General features: G+C 52.1%; 1 pseudogene; it reads right to left on the bottom strand.

Moving 5' to 3' along the window:
- Window positions 1–9,319: 9,319 nt before the first annotated feature.
- LOC123131021 (galactoside 2-alpha-L-fucosyltransferase-like) lies at window positions 9,320–21,360 on the bottom strand (annotated as a pseudogene).
- Between the last annotated feature and the right edge of the window lie 2,540 nt (window positions 21,361–23,900).

The following is a 23,900-nucleotide window of genomic DNA, read 5'->3' on the forward strand; positions in this document are numbered from 1 at the left end:
AAGCATCTCGGAGTTGGAACATTCGCTTTGATGAAATGATCAAAGCGTTTGGGTTTATGCAGACTTATGGAGAAGCCTGCGTTTACAAGAAAGTGAGTGGGAGCTCTGTAGCATTTCTCATATTATATGTAGATGACATACTTTTGATGGGAAATGATATAGAATTCTTGGACAGCATTAAGGCCTACTTGAATAAGTGTTTTTCAATGAAGGACCTTGGAGAAGCTGCTTATATATTAGGCATCAAGATCTATAGAAATAGATCGAGACGCCTCATAGGTCTTTCACAAAGCACATACCTTGATAAGATTTTGAAGAAGTTCAAAATGGATCAGTCCAAGAAAGGGTTCTTGCCTGTATTGCAAGGTGTGAGATTGAGCTCGGCTCAATGCCCGACCACGGCAAAAGATATAGAAGAGATGAGTGTCATCCCCTATGCTTCAGCCATAGGATCTATTATGTATGCCATGCTGTGTACCAGACCTGATGTAAACCTTGCCGTAAGTTTGGTAGGAAGGTACCAAAGTAATCCCGGCAAGGAACACTGGACAGCGGTCAAGAATATCCTGAAGTACCTGAAAAGGACAAAGGACATGTTTCTCGTTTATGGAGGTGACGAAGAGCTCGTCGTAAAGGGTTACGTCGACGCTAGCTTCGACACAGATCTGGATGACTCTAAGTCACAAACCGGATACGTGTATATGTTGAATGGTGGAGCAGTAAGCTGGTGCAGCTGCAAGCAGAGCGTGGTGGCGGGATCTACATGTGAAGCGGAGTACATGGCAGCCTCGGAGGCAGCGCATGAAGCTATTTGGGTGAAGGAGTTCATCACCGACCTAGGAGTCATACCCAATGCGTCGGGGCCGATCAAACTTTTCTGTGACAATACTGGAGCTATTGCCCTTGCGAAGGAGCCCAGATTTCACAAGAAGACCAGGCACATCAAGCGTCGTTTCAACTCCATCCGTGAAAATGTTCAAGATGGAGACATAGAAATTTGCAAAGTACATACGGATCTGAATGTCGCAGATCCGTTGACTAAACCTCTCTCGCGAGCGAAACATGATCAACACCAGAACTCTATGGGTGTTCGATTCATCACAATGTAACTAGATTATTGACTCTAGTGCAAGTGGGAGACTGTTGGAAATATGCCCTAGAGGCAATAATAAAAGTATTATTATTATATTTCTTTGTTCATGATAATAGTCTTTTATTCATGCTATAACTGTATTATCCGGAAATCGTAATACACGTGTGAATACATAGACCACAATATGTCCCTAGTGAGCCTCTAGTTGACTAGCTCGTTGTGATCAACAGATAGTCATGGTTTCCTGGCTATGGACATTGGATGTCGTTGATAACGGGATCACATCATTAGGAGAATGATGTGATGGACAAGACCCAATCCTAAGCATAGCACAAAGGTCGGTTAGTTCGTTTGCTAGAGCTTTTCCAATGTCAAGTATCTCTTCCTTAGACCATGAGATCGTGTAACTCCCGGATACCGTAGGAGTGCTTTGGGTGTACCAAACGTCACAACGTAACTGGGTGATTATAAAGGTGCACTACAGGTATCTCCGAAAGTGTCTGTTGGGTTGACACGGATCGAGACTGGGATTTGTCACTCCGTATGACGGAGAGGTATCTCTGGGCCCACTCGGTAATGCATCATCAAAATGAGCTCAAGGTGACCAAGTGTTTGGTCACGGGATCATGCATTACGGTACGAGTAAAGTGACTTGCCGGTAACGAGACTGAACAAGGTATTGGGATACCGACGATCGGGTCTCGGGCAAGTAACGTACCGATTGACAAAGGGAATTGCATACGGGGTTTGATCGAATCCTCGACATCGTGGTTCATCCGATGACAACATCGAGGAGCATGTGGGAGCCAACATGGGTATCCAGATCCCGCTGTTGGTTATTGACCGGAGAGTCTCGGTCATGTCTGCATGTCTCCCGAACCCGTAGGGTCTACACACTTAAGGTTCGATGACGCTAGGGTTATCAGGAAGACAAGTATATGATTACCGAATGTTTTTCGGAGTCCCGGATGAGATCCCGAACGTCACGAGGAGTTCCGGAATGGTCCGGAGGTAAAGTTTTATATATGGGAAGTTGTTAAACGGACACCGGAAAGTTTCGGGGTCATACCGGTATTGTACCGGGACCACCGGAGAGGTTCCGGGGGTCCACCGGGAGGGACCACCCCTCCCGGGGGGCCACTTGGGCTGCGTAGGGATAGCAGCCAGCCCCTAGTGGGCTTAGCGTGCCCCCCCCTTGGCCCATGCGCCTAGGGTTGGGGGGGGGGGAACCCTAAAGGGGGCGCACCCCCCTTGCTTGGGGGGCAAGCCCCCCACCCTTTGGCCGCCGCCCCCCTCTAGGGTTTCCCCTAGAGGGCCGGCCCCCTTGCCCCTCTCCTCCTATATATAGAGGGGTGAGGGGAGGGCTGCAACAAGACAACTCAAGGCGCAGCCCCTCCCCTCCCCAACACCTCTCCTCCTCCGTACGTGCTTGGCGAAGCCCTGTCGGAGTACTGCTGCACCAACTACACCACGCCGTCGTGCTGCCGTTGGAGCTGCCTTCCTCAACCTCTCCTTCCTCCTTGCTGGATCAAGACGGAGGAGACGTCCATCGTCCCGTACGTGTGTTGAACGCGGAGGTGCTGTCCGTTCAGCACTTGGTCATCGGTGATCCGAATCACGACGAGTACGACTCCATCATCACCATCCCCTTGAACGCTTCCGCACTCGATCTACAAGTGGTATGTAGATGCAAACTCTCCCCTTGACTCGTTGCTTAGATGAACTCATAGATGGATCTTGGTGAAACCGTAGGAAAATTTTTAATTTTCTGCAACGTTCCCCAACAGTAAGCCACCCAACATTGCTCGCATACATTTGACACCAATTTTTTTAAGTCCATCCGATCAAATAGCCACATATATAGTCTAAAATAGTTCATATGCATCAGTAGTTCAAATTAAAAAAAACAAATATTACACTCCAACAATGTTGTCCCCCTTAACCGCCCACATATGCTAAATTAGATCTTCCTTTAGTTGCTCATGAGTTGCTCGATATCGAATTTGTTGATGCATTAGAGCAAACTCTTCAAATGTGACCGGATTTCGATGTGGAAGTTTGACATGATCATCCGTGTTCTCAAATTCAAGACCTGCGGCAGCATCCTCACCCTCATCATCAACGATTATGTTGTGCACGATCACATAATTGGTCATCACCTCTCACAAGGTCTCCCGATCCCATTGTTTAGCAGGTCCACAAACAACTGCAAAATGTTCTTGTAGAACTCCAAAAGTCCTCACAACATCCTTTCTAGCTGCTTATTCTTTGGACAAAGTGAGAATTTTTCTGACACATAAGGTTAGAGATGGTGTTCACAAAGATAGCCAAGGAGGATAGATGCCGTCAACTAGATAGTAGCCCAATTTATACTCATGCCCATCGACAGTATAGTGGCAAGGAGGAGCATTTCGTTCAGCTAGTCTAGCAAACAATGGTCATCGCTACAACACATTGATGTCATTGTGAGACTCGGGCATGTGCCAAAGAAAGTGTGCCAAATACAAAGATCTTGCGATGCAACTGCTTCAAGAATGATGGTGGGCTTCTTACCACGACCCTGATATTGTCTTCACTCCTATGTAGCACCTGCTTATTCACAATGAGCTGGGGATACAAGGTGTTTTTTCTTTGCCCTTGTAATGCTTTCGAGCAGTTCTTCCATTTCAATGCATGCAGTCAAGTGATCTGAGCAAACCTGGCCACTCTCTTACTTCCGAGATTGCCAAGAGCCTCTCGGTGTCTGTCATAGTTGTTTCTCTGGGGTACTGAGGTCCAAACACCTCGACCACGACAGTTGCAAACTTGATCATGACATCTTCACATGTGCTCTCGGACATCCGTAGGTACTTGTCCCACAAATCAGCGACCGTGCCATATTCAAGCATTCGTAGTGCGCCCGTGCACTTCTGGTATTCAGAGAACCCAATCCTTCCCACATCGTCCTTCTTCAAGATGAAGCAGTCATCAAAGGACCGGACGCCATGGTAGAGACGATCAAAAACATTTTTGCGCATCCAAAAACATCGGCTATTGTCAGCGAAGAGGGCATCGGGGGCAAAGTAGTCATCCATTAGCGTCAAGTGGCCGCGCGCCCAGTTGCGGCTGAGCACTCGATGACTCTTGATTGATCCCTTAAAATTCAGAACACGCCCCGCACATTCCGCGTCTGCAAGCACCGTCGGCATCATCGCCGTGTCATCCATGTAGTCATCCTCGTCAGACGAACTGTCAGACGACTCAACATAGTGCTCGTATATGTACTCTCCATATCCGAATCCATCGCTTCAAAGAAGAAGGGACAAACAAAACTTAGCTCGGGCAATTCACCGAACAGTTGCCGGGCATGGTGAGCATCATTGGAGCGGATGGTACCTGCGCGGCGGTCGGAGAAGAGGAGAGGAACGATGGCGAAGGAGAAGCTGCATGGAGCACGGGTGTACAGTTGGAGGTGACGGACTCATCGAGTTTCGGTAGGGGTGCGGCATGGCAGTCGGGGTGGTGGAGCAGCGGCGAAGGCAAGAGAGAAAGACTGGAGAAGAGAAAATGAAAGGACGAATGTGTGGGGTCTAGGAGTGTTTTTAGGTGGCTAGGGTGTTGATGTCCTACGTGACTGCTGTCTGAACGCTTACAAAGCCCTCACTTTGTCTTGAGTTTGCAGAAAAAGATGCGTCCGTACTGCTCGATAGACCGATACAAATCCACGTTAGATGGCTTAATACATTTGAACCATGCAGCCTGGACGGTTTGACGGTCCGCTTTCGAGATGACTGAGCGGTCACAGCGGTGTTGTCTTTTACTCTCTTTTGACTCGAAAAAAGACCGTCGTCCGACGTCGTCCACCCAAAAATTCTCAAGCTAGTCTAGGTTCAGAAAAGAAAACCGCATGGCTCGGATCTTCTGTGTCTAACTCAACCGATTTTAACTGGCCTTTGGCTTGTTGATTGATCGCCTCTGCTGTGTCCTCGCGTCTAATTATGTTTAGAGAAAAGTATACTTTTCATCCCTTAATTCTTGACAAAGTCTAGATTTGGTTCCTCAACTTTAAAACCGGACAACTTGCGCCCTTAACTACTGAAATCGGCCAAGATTCATCCCTGGTCACGGTTTTGACCGATTTTGGTGCTGTCCCAACCCGGTTTTGACCGTGCCGACTCAAATTCGCATACCTTTTCCAAGTCCGTTCAATGTTTTCAAATTCGGGTATTTTTTTTAAATACGTGAACTTTTTAAAAATTTGTGTACTTTTCCAAATCTGCGTACTTTTTTCAAGTTCATGTACTTTTTTTTAAATCCACGTACTTCTTTAAAGTTCCTGTGGTTTTTTAAAATTCATGTAATTTTTAAAAATTGACATACTTATTCCTATTCACGTGTACTTTTTTGGGTTTGAAAATTTTATGTGAAATTGAAAACGTATGCGGATTTGAATATCTTTTACGCGAATTAGAAAAAAAGTGTGGATTTGAAAATTTATGTCAACTTGAAACAAGTATGCGAATTTCAAACAAAGTTCATGGATTGGAAAGGAACACGGATTTGAAAAAAATACACGAACTTTAAAAAGTATGCGGATTTGAAACAAGTACGCGAATTTAAAAAACAGATGGATTTGAAAAAAAATACTTGGATTCGATAAAATTACACGGAGTTGAAAAAATACACTGATTTGAGAAAATTACGCAAATTAAAAAAATTATGGATTTGAAAAAGTACACAAAATTTAAAATAGTTCACAGATTTGAAAAAGGTATGTTTATTTTTGAAAAAATTGCACGACCTTGAAAAACTATGTGGACTTGAAAAGCGTATGTGAATTTTAAAAAGTTCACGGATATGAAAAAATTACGCGAATTTTAGTCGGCACCGGTCAAAACCGGGGTCAGTCAGCACCAAAACCGGTCAAAATCGAGACCAGGGACAAACCTTGTTCGGTTTCGTTAGTTGAGGGTGCAAGTTGTCTGGTTTCGGAGTTGAGAGACTAAATCTAGACTTTACCAAAAGCTGAGAGACGAAAAGCATACTTTTCTCTTAAATTTATCGTCAGCAGGCCAGCAAGACGAGAGTATTTTATCGTTAGCAGGCGATGCGACCAACGTCCAACGTCAGATTATAGGATTTAGACCCGGCCGCCCCGAGTAAAATAAGCAACGCTAAGACAACGGGAATCTGCTTTGCAACCATGCTATCGTCTGGTATCTTGCGCCCCCCTACGATTCCCTCCGTGAACTTCCTCCATCATTTCCTGGACCTCTTTTTTCTAAAGAAAAAACATTCGTCCATTCCCTGCGTCGACTACTAGCTGAGAACCTTTGTCTCTCTGGCGAAAGCCATCGTAGCTAATAAGTGCAAGTTCTACGATGATCCATCCGAACAACATCGATCAGCTTCAGCTTCTAGAGTCGCACAGTACTTGCGTATGCGTATGCGCATATGTGTGAATGGTCGAGTATGTGTGTATGCGTATGCGTATGTGGCAGTACCTTGGTAGCCGTCGTCGTACTCTGGGAGGTCGTCGACGTCGAAGAGCATCTCTGAGGAGGACTCGGCCCGCAGGTTCCCGACGACGAGGACGCAGGCCGGGAGCGTGAGCAGGCAGACCACCAGCGCGGCGCGCACGCAGTTGCGCCGGTGCCTGCCCCGCCCCGCCTCCTGCTGATCCGCGGCGTGGGGGTGCGGCGCCCTTGCCTCCGTCTCCAGGCCGCCGCCGCCGCGCAGGGGCAGCCTCTCCTCGTGGCCGCCGTTGCTCCCCCGCCAGCTGATCGGCTGTTTCTCCATGATCGAGCTGCCTCCACGCTAGCTCTAGGCTCTACCTCTAGCTCGCTCGTTTGCTCCGCTCCGTGCTCGTATAGAGCAGGCAGGCAGGCTACAAGATGCGTCTTGTTTGCGGTTTGGTTTGGGGTATCCGCCGTGTCGGGGACGGAGCGGTCGAAGCTGGAAGGCCGCGGCCGCGTGGGCGCTGCACCTTGCGAGAGGAGGGAGCTTGGAATGTAGTGGTGGGTTTGGCAACTTATTACGAACTTTCTTTCGCTGTCATGAGTGGATTTGCGCTGTAATCCATGAGGCCGTTCATGTGAGGTCCGAAGGAATTGCAGAATATAACTGAAGAGGTACATGCCGTGTCATTTTTCATATGATCGAGCAGCTGGTTTGTAAGGTCCGTCGTCCTGATCAAGTCAGTCCATCGGCCTCGACGTACGTAACAAATCTCAATGTGCACTCCAGCTGACCGAGGTTGATCTAGTCAACGGGGACAACGGCCTATATCTCTGTCTTTTCTTTTTCTTCTTGATTGAGAGAGAGGCCTATATCTGTCATGGTAGAAGAAATTTGTTGCAGTGTTATAGAAGGAAGAAAAAAAAATACTAAATACAGTAAACTTTCTATTGGCGCAGTGCTCGAAGTCTTAGTGCTGACCTTTGCACACATATTTTTTTATCTTATTTTATACTTTCTCTTGGTGCTCTCCATCGACCTTGATTGTACACTAGCTGAAGTTTGGGCTTACTAGATTTTCTCTTTGACAAGGTGGGGTCTGATTCGATGCAAAAAAAAGAACGAGTGGGGTCTGATTTGCAACCAAAAAGACCATGGTTAAAAAATAGGTGTTCGTTTAATAAATCATTGTACAGATTACTTACTTACTGTAGAGGGTTTTGGCATGAATTGGTTAGAAACAAGTACTTCCACTCAAAACCCACTGATCCGAGCCGACTTGAATGGAGTACTTTCACCAAATGTCTTCCAATGGGAGCTTCATAGATTCATACCTGTGAAGTGTTTCCAGTTAAATATATTTGGAAACTAACAGTTAGCTATGTATGCATTCTTCTAATAGCAATTTGTTGAGCATTGTATAAGCATGATGGTTATCTTCAAATTTGGGGTACCTGGACAACATCTCTACTTCATTGGTTGCTTGTATGAAATATAATCTTGAAAGATTCGCGAGATACTTTATAGTCTCTACTTCATTTGCGTTTTTTCACACACGGTAAATTCATTACACAAAACACGGCAATTCTTGATACGAATTTGCCATGGCAAGTTTCTTGTTCATACTTGATTTCCAACTGTATGTATTTTTTGGCACACGGTAAATTCATCATACAATGAATGTGCCATGGCAAATGTTTTGTTCATACTTGATTTTCAACTTTTTGCGTTTTTTCTCACACATGGAAAATTTCTCATTCAAAACACGACAATTTCAATTAAATTTTCATTGCAATTTAATTAAAAATGCCATGGTATTTTTATCTTTTAGTGTCCTCGCAATTTTTTGTGTTTTTTTCACATGAATTTTCTACCTTTTGTGTTTTTTTCACATGGCAATATAGAAATTTTTTTGTCATGTCAGATTTGCCATGCTTCATTGTGGAATAAAATATGTGTTTATAAACCTTGCCATTCTAAAGAAAACAATATATTGGCAAGTAGTTGGGTCAAACTCGAATGTCAATTTTTCTGGTAATTTCATTTTTTCTGCCATTTAAAGCTGATGGCATTTTTAGTAGCTGAGCAAAAACTAGGCCCTGATTTGTCATAGGAAAAAAAATCTCGGCCTATTCATATAATTCGTTGTCAGTGGGCCTTTTATTCCTTTTTTTGATTTTCACGAGGAAAAGGGCCTGGAGTGATGGAGACTTTCGGGCTGTCGGTTCCTCCTACCGAACGAATTCGTTTGGCGGATCGGTCCTCTCATACCAAATGACTCGTTCGGTACGGTGCTACTCCTGCCACATGTGTGGTGAATATCAGTGTTCTTTTACTGGGCTTTTTTTTGTTTTTACAAGAATATGTGGTAGTTTTATTCATTAGAGGATAGCAACCTTTTGTCTTTAATATGTTTTTTCTAGGTTATTTTCAGGAATGCTTTGTTGGTCCTGGAGCGGTTTTTGGGCCGACAACATTTTAATTCTTGTGTTTTCTTAGTTTTTGAAGGCAATTAGTGTTTCTGGGCTGGTCCGCTTGAGGCCATTGGGCTGAAAGATTAGAGGTTGAATGGGAGCATGTTGTTAAACGTTCGGTTCGATCGATCGTTCCCACTGCACAACTTACCGCCGGTTCTTCTTTAGCCTGCACATGTGGGTAGAATTGCTTCGTGTCACACGTATGACGTCTTAATAATATAATAATTTGTGTACATTATTGATATATGAAACCCAAAGGCTTTTTCGTGAGGACAAAACTTCCAAGGTTTTTTTGGTAAAATAACAGGCCACACCTCTTCCAATGGCTGACAGCGGGACCCGCGCCACGCATGCGAGCCTAGTCAGCACCGCTTTTGGTATCCAAACGCAATTTGCATCCTTTTTACACCAGTTCAATGTATGCCGCAAGTTTTAGCATCGAAGTGACCGTTCACGCCAATTTCTAACATCACCGGTGCAATTCACTATTATGTACACAGACAAAGAAATGGGCGCGCTAGCTAAATAACTTGACGCCTCCATGCACATCCTCGCAGTGCCGGACATATGGCGCGAGAGCTCCAACGTCGCTCCCTTTGGCCGCACCGCACATCTGTCTCGGCGCGGCCTGCATGCAGGGCTCCACGGTCAACGACCGGACGCAAGCAGGCTCAGCAGGCGTCTCCGGTGACGGCGATCGCAGCAGCACCCACGGCCGTACCCCGGCCAGCCCGTGCGCCACGTACCCGAACGTCGACACGGCCGTCGTCACGATGTGGTCGCAGAAGCTCAGCAGGTATATCTCCGCCAGCGCCCTCTGGTTGTGGCCGCGCGCCTCCGTCTGCTGCACGCCGTCGTGGCTCGGCTGGTGCACCGCCACGTAATCCCCGGTCTCCGTCCGGTTGGCGTGGTACACGCCGCGGATGCGCTCGTAGTACTCCGGGGACAGCGACGTCACCAGTATCGGTGTCCGCTTCGTCTTGTAAAAACCGAGGCTGGAAGCGCATACCAGGGGCAGGGGCGCGGTGCGTGTTATATAGCCGAGAACGTCCGGCAGGATTTACAAAGAGGTTAGGTTAGGCTAGGTGTAGATTGATCTCCAAGTTATCTACAAGATCTTTATCTAAACCACCTAGCCTAACTAACTACAACACGCACACATTATCTAACTACGGTTTATATCATACCGTAGCGTACAAGGATGTTTAACACTCCCCCTCAATCACAACTATCTAAGTTGAGATTGCGTCGAAAGACCTCCAGCTGCCGCAGCGATAGTGGTTTAGTAAAGCCATCCGCTACTTGATCACCAGTAGGAATAAACTGAATGTTTAGCAGCTTATTAGCAACCCTTTCACGAACGAAGTGATAATCAATCTCAATGTGCTTTGTCCTGGCATGAAAGATAGGATTGGCTGAAAGATACGTGGCTCCAAGATTGTCGCACCAAAGTGAGGCTGCAGGCGAATGACGAATACCCAGTTCTGTCAACATATTTTGCACCCAAATGATTTCAGCAGTTGCATTTGCTAAGGCTTTGTACTCAGCTTCTGTGCTTGACCTGGACACAGTGGCTTGTTTACGTGCACTCCAAGAAACCAGATTTCCACCAAAGAACACTGCAAAGCCTCCAGTGGACCGCCGATCATCAGGACAACCTGCCCAATCTGCATCTGAAAAGGCACTAACCAGTGTAGAATCTGATTTGGCAAGTGTAAGACCATGACTCTTGGTTGCCTGAAGATACCGAAGGATGCGTTTCACTGCTGTCCAATGAGTACTGGTAGGTGCATGAAGAAATTGGCAAACTTTGTTGACTGAAAAACATATATCAGGCCGGGTTAAAGTCAAATACTGTAAAGCTCCAACCACACTTCTGTACCTAGTGGAGTCTTCTGCTCCAAGGGTCTCTCCATCATGAAGAGACAACTTCTCTGAGGTAGACAGAGGAGTTGGAGAAGGTTTGCAACCTTTCATGCCCACCCGCTCAAGGATATCTTGGACATATTTTTCTTGAGAGAGAACAATGCCACGAGCCACCTGCTTCACCTCGATCCCAAGAAAAAAATGAAGGCTGCCCAAATCCTTGAGTGCAAAGTCCATGCGCAGATCCTGAAGAAGGGCATCAATGCTCTAGAGGAGGAGCTGGTGACAATAATATCATCGACATAAATCAGCATGAAGATGGTTACTCCATGTCGATGATAAAAGAACAATGAGGTATCTCCCTTAGAAGCAGAAAAACCAAGAGACTGTAATTTGGAGTACAAACGGTAATACCAAGCTCTGGGTGCTTGTTTCAAACCATAAATTGCCTTGTCAAGCTTGCAAACATGTCGTGGTAAAGCTGAATCCTCATACCCAGGAGGCTGCCTCATAAACACTTCTTCTTCCAGAACACCATGCAAAAACGCGTTCTTCACATCTAGTTGTCGCATACACCAACTTCTAGATATTGCAACTGAAAGAATCAATCTAATAGTAGCAGCTTTTACCACAGGGCTGAAGGTATCTTCGTAGTCAATTCCATACCTTTGCTTGAAGCCTTTCGCCACAAGACGTGCCTTGTACCTGTCAATCGTGCCATCAGACTTGCGTTTTACCTTGTACACCCATTTGCAGTCAATCACATTTTGCCCTCTGACCGGAGGGACCAAGTGCCATGTCCTGTTGGCAATGAGGGCTGAAAACTCTTCATCCATGGCCTTCTTCCATTTTGGATGAGCAAGAGCATCGTGCAGACTCTTGGGTTCACCTGTGGCACAAAAAGAACCCCAACGAACACAGCCGTCTTTATATACCTTGGGCTTGGTAATCCCACTTTGTGACCGAGTGTGTGATCGGGCAGGAGGAGGTGGAGCTGGTCGATCATGCTGAAGTTGTAGACGATCTTGTGCAGACGAGACCGCGGAGCCATCCGCAGAGAATCCCAAATCTGCATCCTGCAGCGACCCAGGCGGATCCGGTGCGGCAGCCTGTGGCGAACCGCCACTTGGCAGTTCCGAAGCGGCTGCGGGCCTCGAAGAAGATTGCGCCGCGCTAGGTTCTGAGTGCCTCGCTTCGTGGGGGCCAGGTGGGCCGCGCCCGGACGCACCAGCCGTCCCACCAGGAGACCGCACACCCACCGAGGCTGGGGATGGCGCGGGAGTGCGCCTGGCTGGCCCACCAGGAGACCGCGGGATAGGGCTCCCGCCCGACCGCCCGCCAGTTGGCGCGGATCCCGGCGAGGATTCGCCTGACGCTGCTGCGGACGCGGATCCCGCTGCGGATTCGCCTGGCGTGGTGGCAGCGACCGATCCCGAGGCCGCTGGATCCTCTGTGGCTGCATGATCACCCTCAGTTTGCTGCATAAAATCATATGAATTTTCACCAAAATTTTCAGGGTATGACTGCCCTGTTTCCTGCACACTTTCAGCTGGGGTATTAGCATTAGACAAGGACATATTATCAACAGTAAAATCAGCTCCCCCTTGCGCGAAGATGGGAGATGGCAAAAGATGAGATGGTAGAAGAAGCAATTCTTTTTGAAGTTGAGCGCCGGCATTAGAATGAAGGCTTGCGAAAGGAAAGATTTGCTCATCAAAAATAACATCCCGAGACACATAGACACGACCAGAGGAGATATCAAGACACTTGTAGCCTTTATGATGGGTACTGTACCCTAGGAAGGCGCATTGTTTGGACCTGAACTCGAGCTTGTGCTTGTTAAAAGGACGCAAGTTTGGCCAAACGGCACACCCAAAGATGCGGAGAAAAGAGTAGTTGGGCTTGGTGCCAAAAAGTCGTTCTAGAGGCGTTTGGTTCTTGATAACTCTGCTAGGAATACGATTAATAAGATAGACTGCAGTGAGAAAAGCCTCGTCCCAAAATTTAAGCGGCATGAATGCATGAGCGAGTAGGGAGAGACCAACCTCCACGATGTGCCTATGTTTTCGTTCCGCGGAGCCGTTCTGTTGATGTGCATGGGGGCAAGAAACATGGTGTGTGATGCCAATGTGTTCAAAGAAAGAGCTTAACCGTTGGTACTCCCCACCCCAATCGATTTGCATAGCAATAATCTTGCGATCAAAGAGACGTTCAACATGAGCTTGGAACAGACGAAATTTCTCAAAGACATCAGATTTATTTTTGAGCAAATATATCCAGCTAAATTTGCTGAAATCATCAATAAAACTAACATAGTATTTTTGTCTTCCTACAGAGACGGGTCCAGGACCCCAAACATCTGAAAAAATCAGCTCTAAAGGAGCTGTAGATTCACTAGTTGAACGAGAATAAGGTAGCTGATGACTCTTGGCCATTTGACATGCATCACACACAAGAAGATGGTCTTGTTTATTTGAAACAGGAAGATTGAAATCACGTAGAATTTTTGTAACTACCGGAAGAGCAGGGTGCCCTAGGCGCTTGTGCCATCGAGACGTGGAGGGCTTGATGGCAGCAAGAACTTGACATGAGGGGGCACTTTGCCGTCCAGTCACGGGGAACAGACCCCATCTACTCTTGTTTTGCAGAATTGTTCTCCGGGTAGCCTGATCCTTAAGAAGAAAGAATTCAGGGTGAAGTTCAATAAAAACATCGTTATCTCGCATGAGATTATAAGCAGAGAGAAGGCTTTGGTCAGCACTAGGAGCATGGAGGATGTTGTTTAGGTGCAAGGAGCCAGAGGGAGTAGATAATACTGAATGACCAATATGTGCTATGTCCATACCTTGCCCACTTGCCGTATGGATTTGGTCCGTGCCGGTGTAGCGATCACGCACAGCTAGCTTCTCCAACTCGCCGGTAACATGATCTGTGGCGCCAGTGTCGAGATACCAGTTGGTATCCACGCCGTAGGAGTGAGCAGAGTTGGCGGAGCGCTGGTTTCCATTACCGCCGCCGCCGCCGCGCCCACCACTGCCGCGTCCACCACCGCCACCGCCTGCAGGATTGCGTACGTTGTTGTTGAAGCCCTTGTCGTACCGCTTTCTGCAGCGCCACGCACCATGGCCCTCCTCCTTGCAGATTTGGCACCACTCACGGTCACCACGGTCGCCGCGGTCACCATTGTTCTGGCGCGATGTACCGCCGCCACCGCCGTTGTTTGAGTTGTCGTGGTAGTTACCGCCGCCGTAGCCGCCGCGTCCACCACCCTGACCACCGCGTCCGCCGCCGTAGCCACCGCGCCCACCTTTTGCAGCAAGGTTGGCGGAGTGGTGAGCGGTGTAGGCGGCCTGCTGGGCGGTGATCCGGGCCTCAGCAGAGAGCAGCCGCGAGAAAAGTTCATTGAGACCGATCGGCCGATCGGTGGCAGCACGCGTGGAGATGGAGGTAACGAACCCGTTGTAGTCGGGCTCATGCATAAGACCCTCGAGGATGTGCGAGACGATATCATCCTCCTCGAGGGGCTTCCCTGCAGCAGCAAGCTCGTCTGCAAGTCCCTTCATCTTCGTGAAGTAAGCAGAAGCGGAGAGATCGCCCTTGCGGGCGTTGCCGATCGCCGAACGGAGTTGGATCTGTCGTGCTCTGGACTGCGCGGAGAAACTCTCGACCAGAGCCTGCCAGACGCCCGCGGCCGTGGTGTGATTGGACACCTGCATCAAGACTTCACGAGACAGGGACGCAAGCAAAAACGTGAGCACCTGTTGATCTTGGGTGACCCAGATCGCATGCTCCGGATTGGGCGTCTCGACGATCTCCTTCTTGCCGTTGGTCTCCTTCTCGGTGACGATGACAGCAGCAGGCTCCTTGATCGTGCCATCAAGGTAGCCTGTCATCGCCGCGGCCCTGACGTGCGGAAGGACTTGAACCTTCCATATCAGGAAGTTGTCACGGGTAAGCTTCTCCGTGATGGTGTGGCCGAGGGAGGCAAGCGAGGGCATGGCCATGGCGTGAGGAGAGGAGGAAGATGACATGATCTAGATGTGTGGAAGTAGTAGGCTCTGTATACCATGTAAAAACCGAGGCTGGAAGCGCATACCAGGGGCAGGGGCACGGTGCGTGTTATATAGCCGAGAACGTCCGGCAGGATTTACAAAGAGGTTAGGTTAGGCTAGGTGTAGATTGATCTCCAAGTTATCTACAAGATCTTTATCTAAACCACCTAGCCTAACTAACTACAACACGCACACATTATCTAACTACGGTTTATATCATACCGTAGCGTACAAGGATGTTTAACACGTCTTCCTGCCGTCCGGCGGCGGCACGTCGGAGGTGTTTCTCGGCGCGGCGGCATTCCGCTGTGCGGCCTTGGGCAGCAAACCCTCCTGCTCCGAGCAGCGCATGATCTGTGTTTGTGTGAGGATTAGGGGGAAAACACACCACACCTTGATTAGCCTCACGGGCAGGGAATATATACAGTTTACAGCCCCGCCTAGAGATCATGGGGGAGTTCCACGACCTGGGATCGTGCGCCACTACGACAGAGGGCAAGCAGCACGATCCAACCTCAACTACCTAGCGTATGTGCTACGTACAGGAGTGGATATGAGCACATGCGATAATGGGTGCAAGTATAGTCTAACACCCCCCCGCAGTCGTGACGTCGTCACCGGCGACGCAAAGGCTGGACCTGAACTCAGAGAAAACGTCCGAGCGCAAGCCTTTGGTCATGATGTCGGCGAGCTGCTGCCGAGTGGGGATGTGAAGGACGCGGAATTGGCCCAATGCCACGCGTTCGCGAACGAAGTGGATGTCAAGCTCCACGTGCTTCGTCCGGCGGTGGTGCACTGGGTTGGCGGAGAGGTAGACCGCGGACACGTTGTCGCAGAACACCAGCGTGGCCTTATGCACTGGAGCCAGGAGCTCGCCGAGTAGTTGACGGAGCCAGACGCACTCGGCGACGGCGTTGGCGACGCCGCGGTATTCGGCCTCCGCACTGGAGCGGGACACCGTCGCCTGGCGCTTGGAGGACCAGGAGACGAGCGCGTCGCCGAGGTAGACGACGAAGCCGGACGTGGAACGGCGTGTGTCGGGGCAGCCCGCCCAGTCAGCATCGGTGAAGGCACGTACATCGAGTGTGGCCGAGGCGCGGAGATGGAGACCGAGGGATGTCGTGCCGCGCACGTACCGCAGCACCCGCTTGACCAACGCGAGATGGCACTCGCGTGGGTCATGCATGTGTAGGCAGGCCTGTTGGACGGCGTAGGCGAGCTCGGGGCGGGTGATGGTGAGGTACTGCAGGCCTCCAGCAATGCTTCGGTAGGCGGACGGGTCGTCCACACGAGGGCCATCAGCCGCGGGCAGCTTGGCCTTGGTGTCAATGGGCGTTGGGGAAGGGCGGCAGGCTTCCATGCCGGCGCGATCGACAAGCTCTTCCGCGTACTGTTTTTTGCACAGGAAAAAGCCGGCTGCCGTGCGTGTCACGCGAATGCCGAGGAAGAAGTGGAGATCGCCGAGGTCCTTCATCGCAAATTCACCAGTGAGCTGGGCGACGATGCGCGCGAGAACAGCCGCAGACGAGGCGGTGAGCACGATGTCATCCACGTAGAGGAGGAGGAACGCCGTGTCCACGCCGCGATGGTAGACGAACAGCGACGAGTCGGAGCGGGTGGCCACGAAGCCCACAGTGGCGAGGAAGCCGGCAAAGCGGAGGAACCAGGCACGCGGGGCCTGTTTCAGCCCGTACAGCGACTTGGAGAGTCTGCAGACATGGTGAGGGCGCTCGGGGTTGACGAAGCCGGCAGGTTGAAGGCAGTAGACCTCCTCGGCGAGTGTGCCATGGAGGAAGGCGTTGGAGACGTCAAGTTGGTGCACCGGCCAACCGCGAGATGCAGCGAGGGTGAGCACCGTGCGAATCGTTGCTGGCTTGACGACCGGAGAGAACGTCTCGCCGTAGTCGATGCCGGCGCGCTGGCGAAAGCCGCGCACGACCCACCTGGCCTTGTACCGCTCCAGCGTGCCGTCGGCGTTCATCTTGTGCTTGAAGAGCCACTTGCCGGTGATGAGGTTGGCACCAGGAGGCCGAGGCACCAGCGTCCATGTTCGGTTGCGAACAAGTGCATCGTGCTCAGCCCGCATGGCGGCGAGCCAGTTGGGGTCACGCACCGCCACACGAACCGAGCTGGGCACCGGCGAGATCTCCGTGGTGGTGGCAGCAGCGGCGTCGTAGTACTTCGGGTTAGGCCGAAATATCCCACGCTGGGCGCGGGTGACCGCGCGCGTCGGTGGTGGCGGTGGGGGCGCGACGGCCGGCGGACAGGAGGCGTCCGTGCTCGAAGAAGATGTGCCTGACGAAGAGGTTCCCGTGGTGGAGTCGTCGTTGGCCGACCCAGGGCCCGTATGGGAAGCTGAGGACGGCGCGCTGGGCGGGGAGCCACTGGAGTGGATCGCCGAGCCCCCGGCAGGCGAGCCTGAATGCTGCACGGGCATGTCAGCCGTGTCCGAAGCAACGGGCAGCGCACGAACGTAGGGGGGAGTGGGCACCTGCACAACAGTGGGTGAAATACGAGCCGCAGGAGAAGGTGTTGACGCGGCGTCCGGCGGCGAGGCGAAAGGGAACACGTCCTCGTGGAAAACCACATGCCGGGAAGTGAAAACGCGGCGAGAGACGGGATCGAAACACCGGTAGCCGCGGTGGTCTGGGGGGTACCCAAGGAAGATGCACGCGGTGGATCGGCGATCAAGTTTGTGGTGCGATTGCGAGGTGAGGTTGGGGAAGCAAAGGCAACCAAAGACACGAAGGAGGGAGTAGTCGGGTGGCACGCCTAAAAGCATCTCGTGTGGTGACCGCGGCGCAGTGGAGTGACATGGCCGGCGGTTGAGCAGGTATGTGGATGTGCTGAGAGCTTCGGCCCAGAAGCGCGGCGGCATGGAAGCGTGAAAGAGGAGTGCGCGGACGCCGTCGTTGAGAGTTCGGAGGGTACGCTCAGCCTTGCCATTTTGCTGGCTAGTGTAGGGGCACGAGAGGCGGAAGTGGGTGCCGTGACGAGCAAGTAGAGCACGGACGGTGTGGTTATCGAACTCGCGCCCATTGTCTGTTTGGAGCGCAAGGATGGGGAGCTGAAACTGGGTTTGAACGTACGCGAAGAACTCTGTCAGGATGGAGGAAATTTCAGATTTGTGTTTCAGAGGAAAAGTCCATGCATAGTGTGTATAGTCATCGAGCACAACTAAGTAAAACTGATATCCGGAAATGCTTACAACTGGCGACGTCCATACATCAAGGTGCAAAGTTTGAAAGGGAAACAAACTGAAACTAGAAGATGACTGAAATGGTAGACGTGTGTGTTTGCCTAAACGACAGGCGGAGCACACATGCGGGTGTGACTTGCTGAATTCAGGTGACGGGTGCAGTGGGATCTGACGTAGCGAAGACGCGCCGGCGTGACCAAGTCTCTGGTGCCACAGGTCGGTGGCGGCGACACCGGCGAACGGAGACGACGGGAGTGGTGACGGGCGGCCCACGGGGTACAGATCACCGCCGGAATCACATCGGAGGATCGCCACCCTGGTTCGAAGGTCCTTGACAGAGAAACCGCGCGCGTCAAATTCAACAGTTACTGGGTTATCTCGACAGAGTTGACGAACAGAAAGGAGATTCTTAATGATGGAAGGACAGACGATGACATTGCGGAGCTGGATCGGCGAGGTGCCGCCGATCAGGGAGCCGGTGCCCATGTGTGTAATGGGTAGGCATTCACCGCTACCAACAACGACGTGAGAAGCGGATCGAGAGGGGTGGACAGAGAGGAGGTTACCAGGGGACGAAGACATGTGCGCGGCTGCCCCGGAGTCGAGATACCACTCCTGGGAGGTGCCAGAAGAGGATGGCCCGGCGGTGGCGCTGTGGAGAGCAGCCTGAAGGGACGCCATATCCCACGCTGGTGACGGAGAGGACGACGGCCCGGCCCCTGGGGTGTTGTAGTGTGACGGGGGCGCGTAGCCAGGTGGGTAGGCACCAGGCAAGCCGTAGACGGGTGGTGGGAGCGCCGTTGGCGCCGGCGCGGCGTAGCCTGTTGGGGCGGAGTACCAGGCCGTGGGCCGAGAACGCCGGCACCAGGCGCGCGCCAGACCATGGGCCACGCCTGGACGAGGCCTGTCCAGGAATTGGCGCCTGGTGCAGGGGCGGGAACGGCCGGAGGGCGAGGTAAGGGCGACGGCGAGGGAGCGATGTGGGCGCCCTGACCGCCATTGCCACGGCCGCGGCGGCGCCCGCGCCCGCGCCCTTGCTGGTTGGTGTTGCTGGGCGCAGGAGTGGGAGGTGTTGATGGAGAACCGCGGCCAGCGACCAGGGCATGAGTGGACTGCAGCCGAGCAGACTGTTCGGCGCGGTGTTCCTCCAGAAGGAGGAAGGAGCGCACCTGAAGGAAGGAGGGGAGGGGCACCTGCGAGGTCACATGGGGAATGATGGAGTGGTACTGACGGTTGAGGCCGCGTAGGAGGTGGAAAACCTGGCGCGTATCAGTGACCGGCTGGCCCAGGTCCCGGAGTTGGTCGGTGAAGTTCTTGAGTTTGGTGCAGTACTGCATGACCGACATGTCTCCCTGGACGGCGGCGTGGTACTCGGCGTCGACGTAGACGGCGCGGGCGAGGTGGTTGTCGCGGAACAGGCCGTCGATGGCGGTCCACACGGCGATCGCCGTGTCCTCGGGGTGCATGACGGCATCGAGGAGCTCCGGCGCGATGGTGGTGTAGAGCCAGTGCACGACGACATGGTCGGCCATGAGCCACTCGGGGTGGTCGAGGCGGGGGAGCACCTCGGGATCGACATGGTCCCGGAGCCCAAACATCCCGATGACGGTGTCGAAGTGGCGGCGCCATTGGGTGTAGTTTCCGGCGAGGAGGTCCAGCGTGACTGGAACATGGCGGCGGATGTCGACGGTTTGCAGCACCGACGAGGGGATGGAGGGAGGTGGGGGCGCCACGGCCACCATGGCCGACGCAGGCAGAGTAGCAGGCGGGACTGCAGGTGGAGCAGGTGGCGCAGGAGCAGGAGGGACTGCAGGTGGAGCGGCGCCGTCGTCGTGCTCCATGGGAGCGGAAGCGGGATCGGAAATATCTGATACCATGTTTGTGTGAGGATTAGGGGGAAAACACACCACACCTTGATTAGCCTCACGGGCAGAGAATATATACAGTTTACAGCCCCGCCTGGAGATCATGGGGGAGTTCCACGACCTGGGATCGTGCGCCACTACGACAGAGGGCAAGCAGCACGATCCAACCTCAACTACCTAGCGTATGTGCTACGTACAGGAGTGGATATGAGCACATGCGATAATGGGTGCAAGTATAGTCTAACAATCTGGCCGTACATGGTCTCGAACGGCACCGGCAGCTCCGGGAACACGCGCACCTGCAGGCCGATGCGCTCGTCTGCCCCGGCGAGGTAGGCCTCGTGGAATTCACGGACGATGCCCCACACGTCGTTGGACGGGTGGAAGAGGTACCGCGCGAGGTGGTGGAACGCGGCCTCCTTCTCCGGGAACAGCCGCGCGAGCTCGCGTCGGTACATCGGCATGAGGAAGAACGCGGTGGCGAAGTAGACGTCCGACTTGACCACAGTCCAGTTGAACTTGGCGAGCACGCGCTGGTCGGCCTCGCAGAATGCGGCGCCGGTGTAGGACTGGATGAGGTCGAGGAATACGTAGGACGGCAGAGACTCGGCAGTGACGTTGAGATGGTCACCGCCGTTTATCGTGCGGGCCTTCTTCATGTTCTTGTAGCTCGTGGGCGACAACATGGTGAAGGTGCCGTCGAAGTCGGCGATCGGAAAGCCGGCGGGCAGCGTCCAGGAGCTGCCGGGGAAGGGCTCGCAGAAGAGGCCGTCGAACTCGTGCGACGCGTGCACGAGCAGGACGCGGTCGGTGAGCAGCGCGTACAGGAACGTGGAGGCGAGCGCGAGCATGCGGTTGCCGAGGCCGTTGAAGGGCGTCCACACCGCGTACTGGCACTCGGAGCGCGCGGCGTTGCGGCCGGAGCGCAGGCGCTCGACGGCTTGCTCGTAGAGCGGGGAGCCTGGGCCGCACCGCCTGTGTTGGGCCTCGTACCGCCTGAGCCGCGCCACGAGGTAGGACGACGGGCGGAACGGTGACGGACGGCGGTAGAGACTAGAGAGACGGCAACGCGTACCGGGAACGGCACGATTGGTCGTCGAAGGCCGGGGAGAGCAGCCCGCCGAGGAGGCGCACGTCTTGGTCGCCGGCTTGCCACGGTCGGGTGCCGCATGCACGGGTGATGGCGCCGCGTCGACTGCACGGTACAAGGCTTCAAGATTACGACCGCACCGCATTTGCACCGAGTAAGTGCAAGCTCAACCATCGTCTCGTAAGTGAATGAATACGACCGTTGCTGCTTACCTGGTTTCTGCACGAACCGCACCCCTTGCAACGCGGACGGCAGCAGGCCGCCGCCGGCGCCGAAAGCCATCACGAGCAACGCCACGGTAGCAAACAGCCCGAGCACGACCACCTCGGCCGCGGGCGCACGCCATCCCCGCCGCACCGTCTTCCCGCTGCCGCCACCCCACGTCCCGACGCAGGCGAACTCCCGGCCGATCGCCGCGGCCTTGTGCGCGCTCTCTCCGCCTCCATCCGTTGGCCCGACGTTCCGCTGGGACAACAGCCAGTTACATCGCGCGCCACGTACGGCACAACAGAATGATCTGGATTCGCAAGCAGTCCACGGTGCCGACGGCCAACGCCTTGCTAGGGGATCGCCCGGTTAATTTGCCTCTGCGACTGCGCTTTGTGTCCCCTAGCTTAGCTTACTTGAGGCCATTCCCGCTGGGACGACGCGTGTGGGCAACGTCCACGGCACGGAGGTGTCAACGTAACGCTAGCGAGATTTGTTTATGTTCATCGTACGCTAATTAATTAATGGCGGTGTTGCCATCTTACACAGCCCAGGTAAATGCAGATGGCTAGGTCGGTGTATAATCAGGGCGTATATTAACCCTTCTCCTTTCAAGTCGTTTCTAAGAGGAGTTGTGTGTGCTCTTTTTGTCTAGGAAGCTTAATTAACACGCAAAACGTTAAGTGTTTGTTCTTGCTGCTTTTTTCTTTTTTGCGGGAAGTATATATCTCTGATCGCCATATTAAATGTCAAATGAATCAAGATAGTAATTTAGCACCGTTGTCATATGGCTTTCGGTCGTCATACTTTGTGGAGGTTGCTCCATATCGAGGTTGCGGGCCTCCATATATGGAGGTTGTGGGCGTTGGTATAGAGTGTGTGCCATCCGTCAATCGTTTGTGTTGTGTGGGTGGAAAGTTTCATCTCTCTCTTCAACCGCCTGCACGGTCCATCTTCTTTCTCTATCAATGGGCAGACGGACAGACGCCCATGGCACCAAGAAACATACCAATTAACAATGGTCGCCACATGCCAACTATCCGTAGTTCGCCATATTTTCCCTTCGCCGCCCACGGCTATAAAATGGTCGTCGCCATGTCCCAATAGTTCACCTCCCTCGCCTTGCCACATTTTGCCACCATACACCTCACATCCACCCTTCCACCTTACTCCACGCCCCCAAGTCGCTTCCTCATGTGAACAGACTGGGTGCCGCTCTCAAGGAAGGAGGAGCAGATGGTGGGCATGGAGCAGGATCATCATTATGCGTTGGAGACCGTGGAGGAGGATCTTGCCCTCAATGAGTGGCTGGATTGAAGATTTTTTTTCAAAACTATGATATATTATATAGCATTTTCGAGAACTATAGCACGTAATGCAAAAAAAACCAAAACTAGTAGCCCGTCGGCCAGGTGTTGGCCGAAGTGGCACTTTTCGGTCGCAGCTTGGCCGAAATGGGCTTTTCGGCCCGCGGTTGACCGAAGACACGCCTAGCTGGGCCGTCGGTGGAAGTATGGCCGAAAATAGTAGCTTCGGCCTGGGGCCGACCGAAGTGGGCCTTTTCGGCCAGGCAACAGTCGAAGTACTTTCGGCCACGCATCGGCCGAAAAGTGCCGGATAAGGCACCACGCGGCGTCTCCTTCCTCTCGCCTGTGCGCCTCTGTTCTTCTTTCTCTCTCTCGTTTCTTCTCTGTACCTCACCACCCCTAGCTGATCTCCTCCGTTTGCCACCCATTTTCACATCTAAGCCACTGAATCGGTAGATTGTAGCAATCTCAAACGGCCTACGGTGTTTTTTTTGCTATGGGATAGTTTTCTGTGCGTTTGGGGAGGAGTAGCCATGGTGGGGAGGAGGAGCCATGGTGGGGAGGAGGAGATGCGGTTGGGCAGGAGGTGTTGATGAGGAGGAGCAGGAGTTGTGGGGGAGCAGCAGCTGTGGAGGAGGAGGTGCGGCTTGGCGGTGAGTGGAGTTGAACCTCCGGTCGTCAAGGGGCGGCGGTGGTGCTGTCGTTGTTCGGTGGTGCAAGCACCTCCGCTAAGGTATAATCATCTCCTCACAAATTTTCTCTGAGTTGCATAGTTTAGTTAGCGTAGATAAATTATATTGCGAATTGTAGTGTTAATTTGTATGTGGTGGCATTTTAGCGGAGTAATAATTGTGTTAGTGTAGCAGAATAATAATGATTGTGTTAGTTTAGGGGATAATAAAAATTGTGTTAGTGTTAATTTGTATGTGGTGGCATTTTAGCGGATTTTAGTTAGTGTAGCGGATAATATTAGTGTTCGTTGTGATTAATGAGAAGATGGCAATGTCTGACAGGTGAAAATGTCCGAATCAGTAAATCTGAATGTTTACTACGGCGCTGGTAATGTTCGATATAATGAGTTGAGGGTTGATCTTAGCGAGTTTAAAAATGGCGTCATGACACTAGCAGACCCGGACAAACTGGACATTAGACAATTGAAGTACTGGTTGACAACTAGTTTCGGGCTGGATCCTGAAGTATGTTCCGTCAGTATTCATGCATTGTGGACCAAATCTTGTAAAAATGTCAAGTGGGAGTTGATGCCGGTAGATAGGAGCCAACATTGGTTGTCCTTGTTAAGACGGTGCC

The sequence above is a fragment of the Triticum aestivum genome, chromosome 6A (genome assembly GCF_018294505.1).
Source record: "Triticum aestivum cultivar Chinese Spring chromosome 6A, IWGSC CS RefSeq v2.1, whole genome shotgun sequence".
NCBI classification, from domain to species: domain Eukaryota; kingdom Viridiplantae; phylum Streptophyta; class Magnoliopsida; order Poales; family Poaceae; genus Triticum; species Triticum aestivum.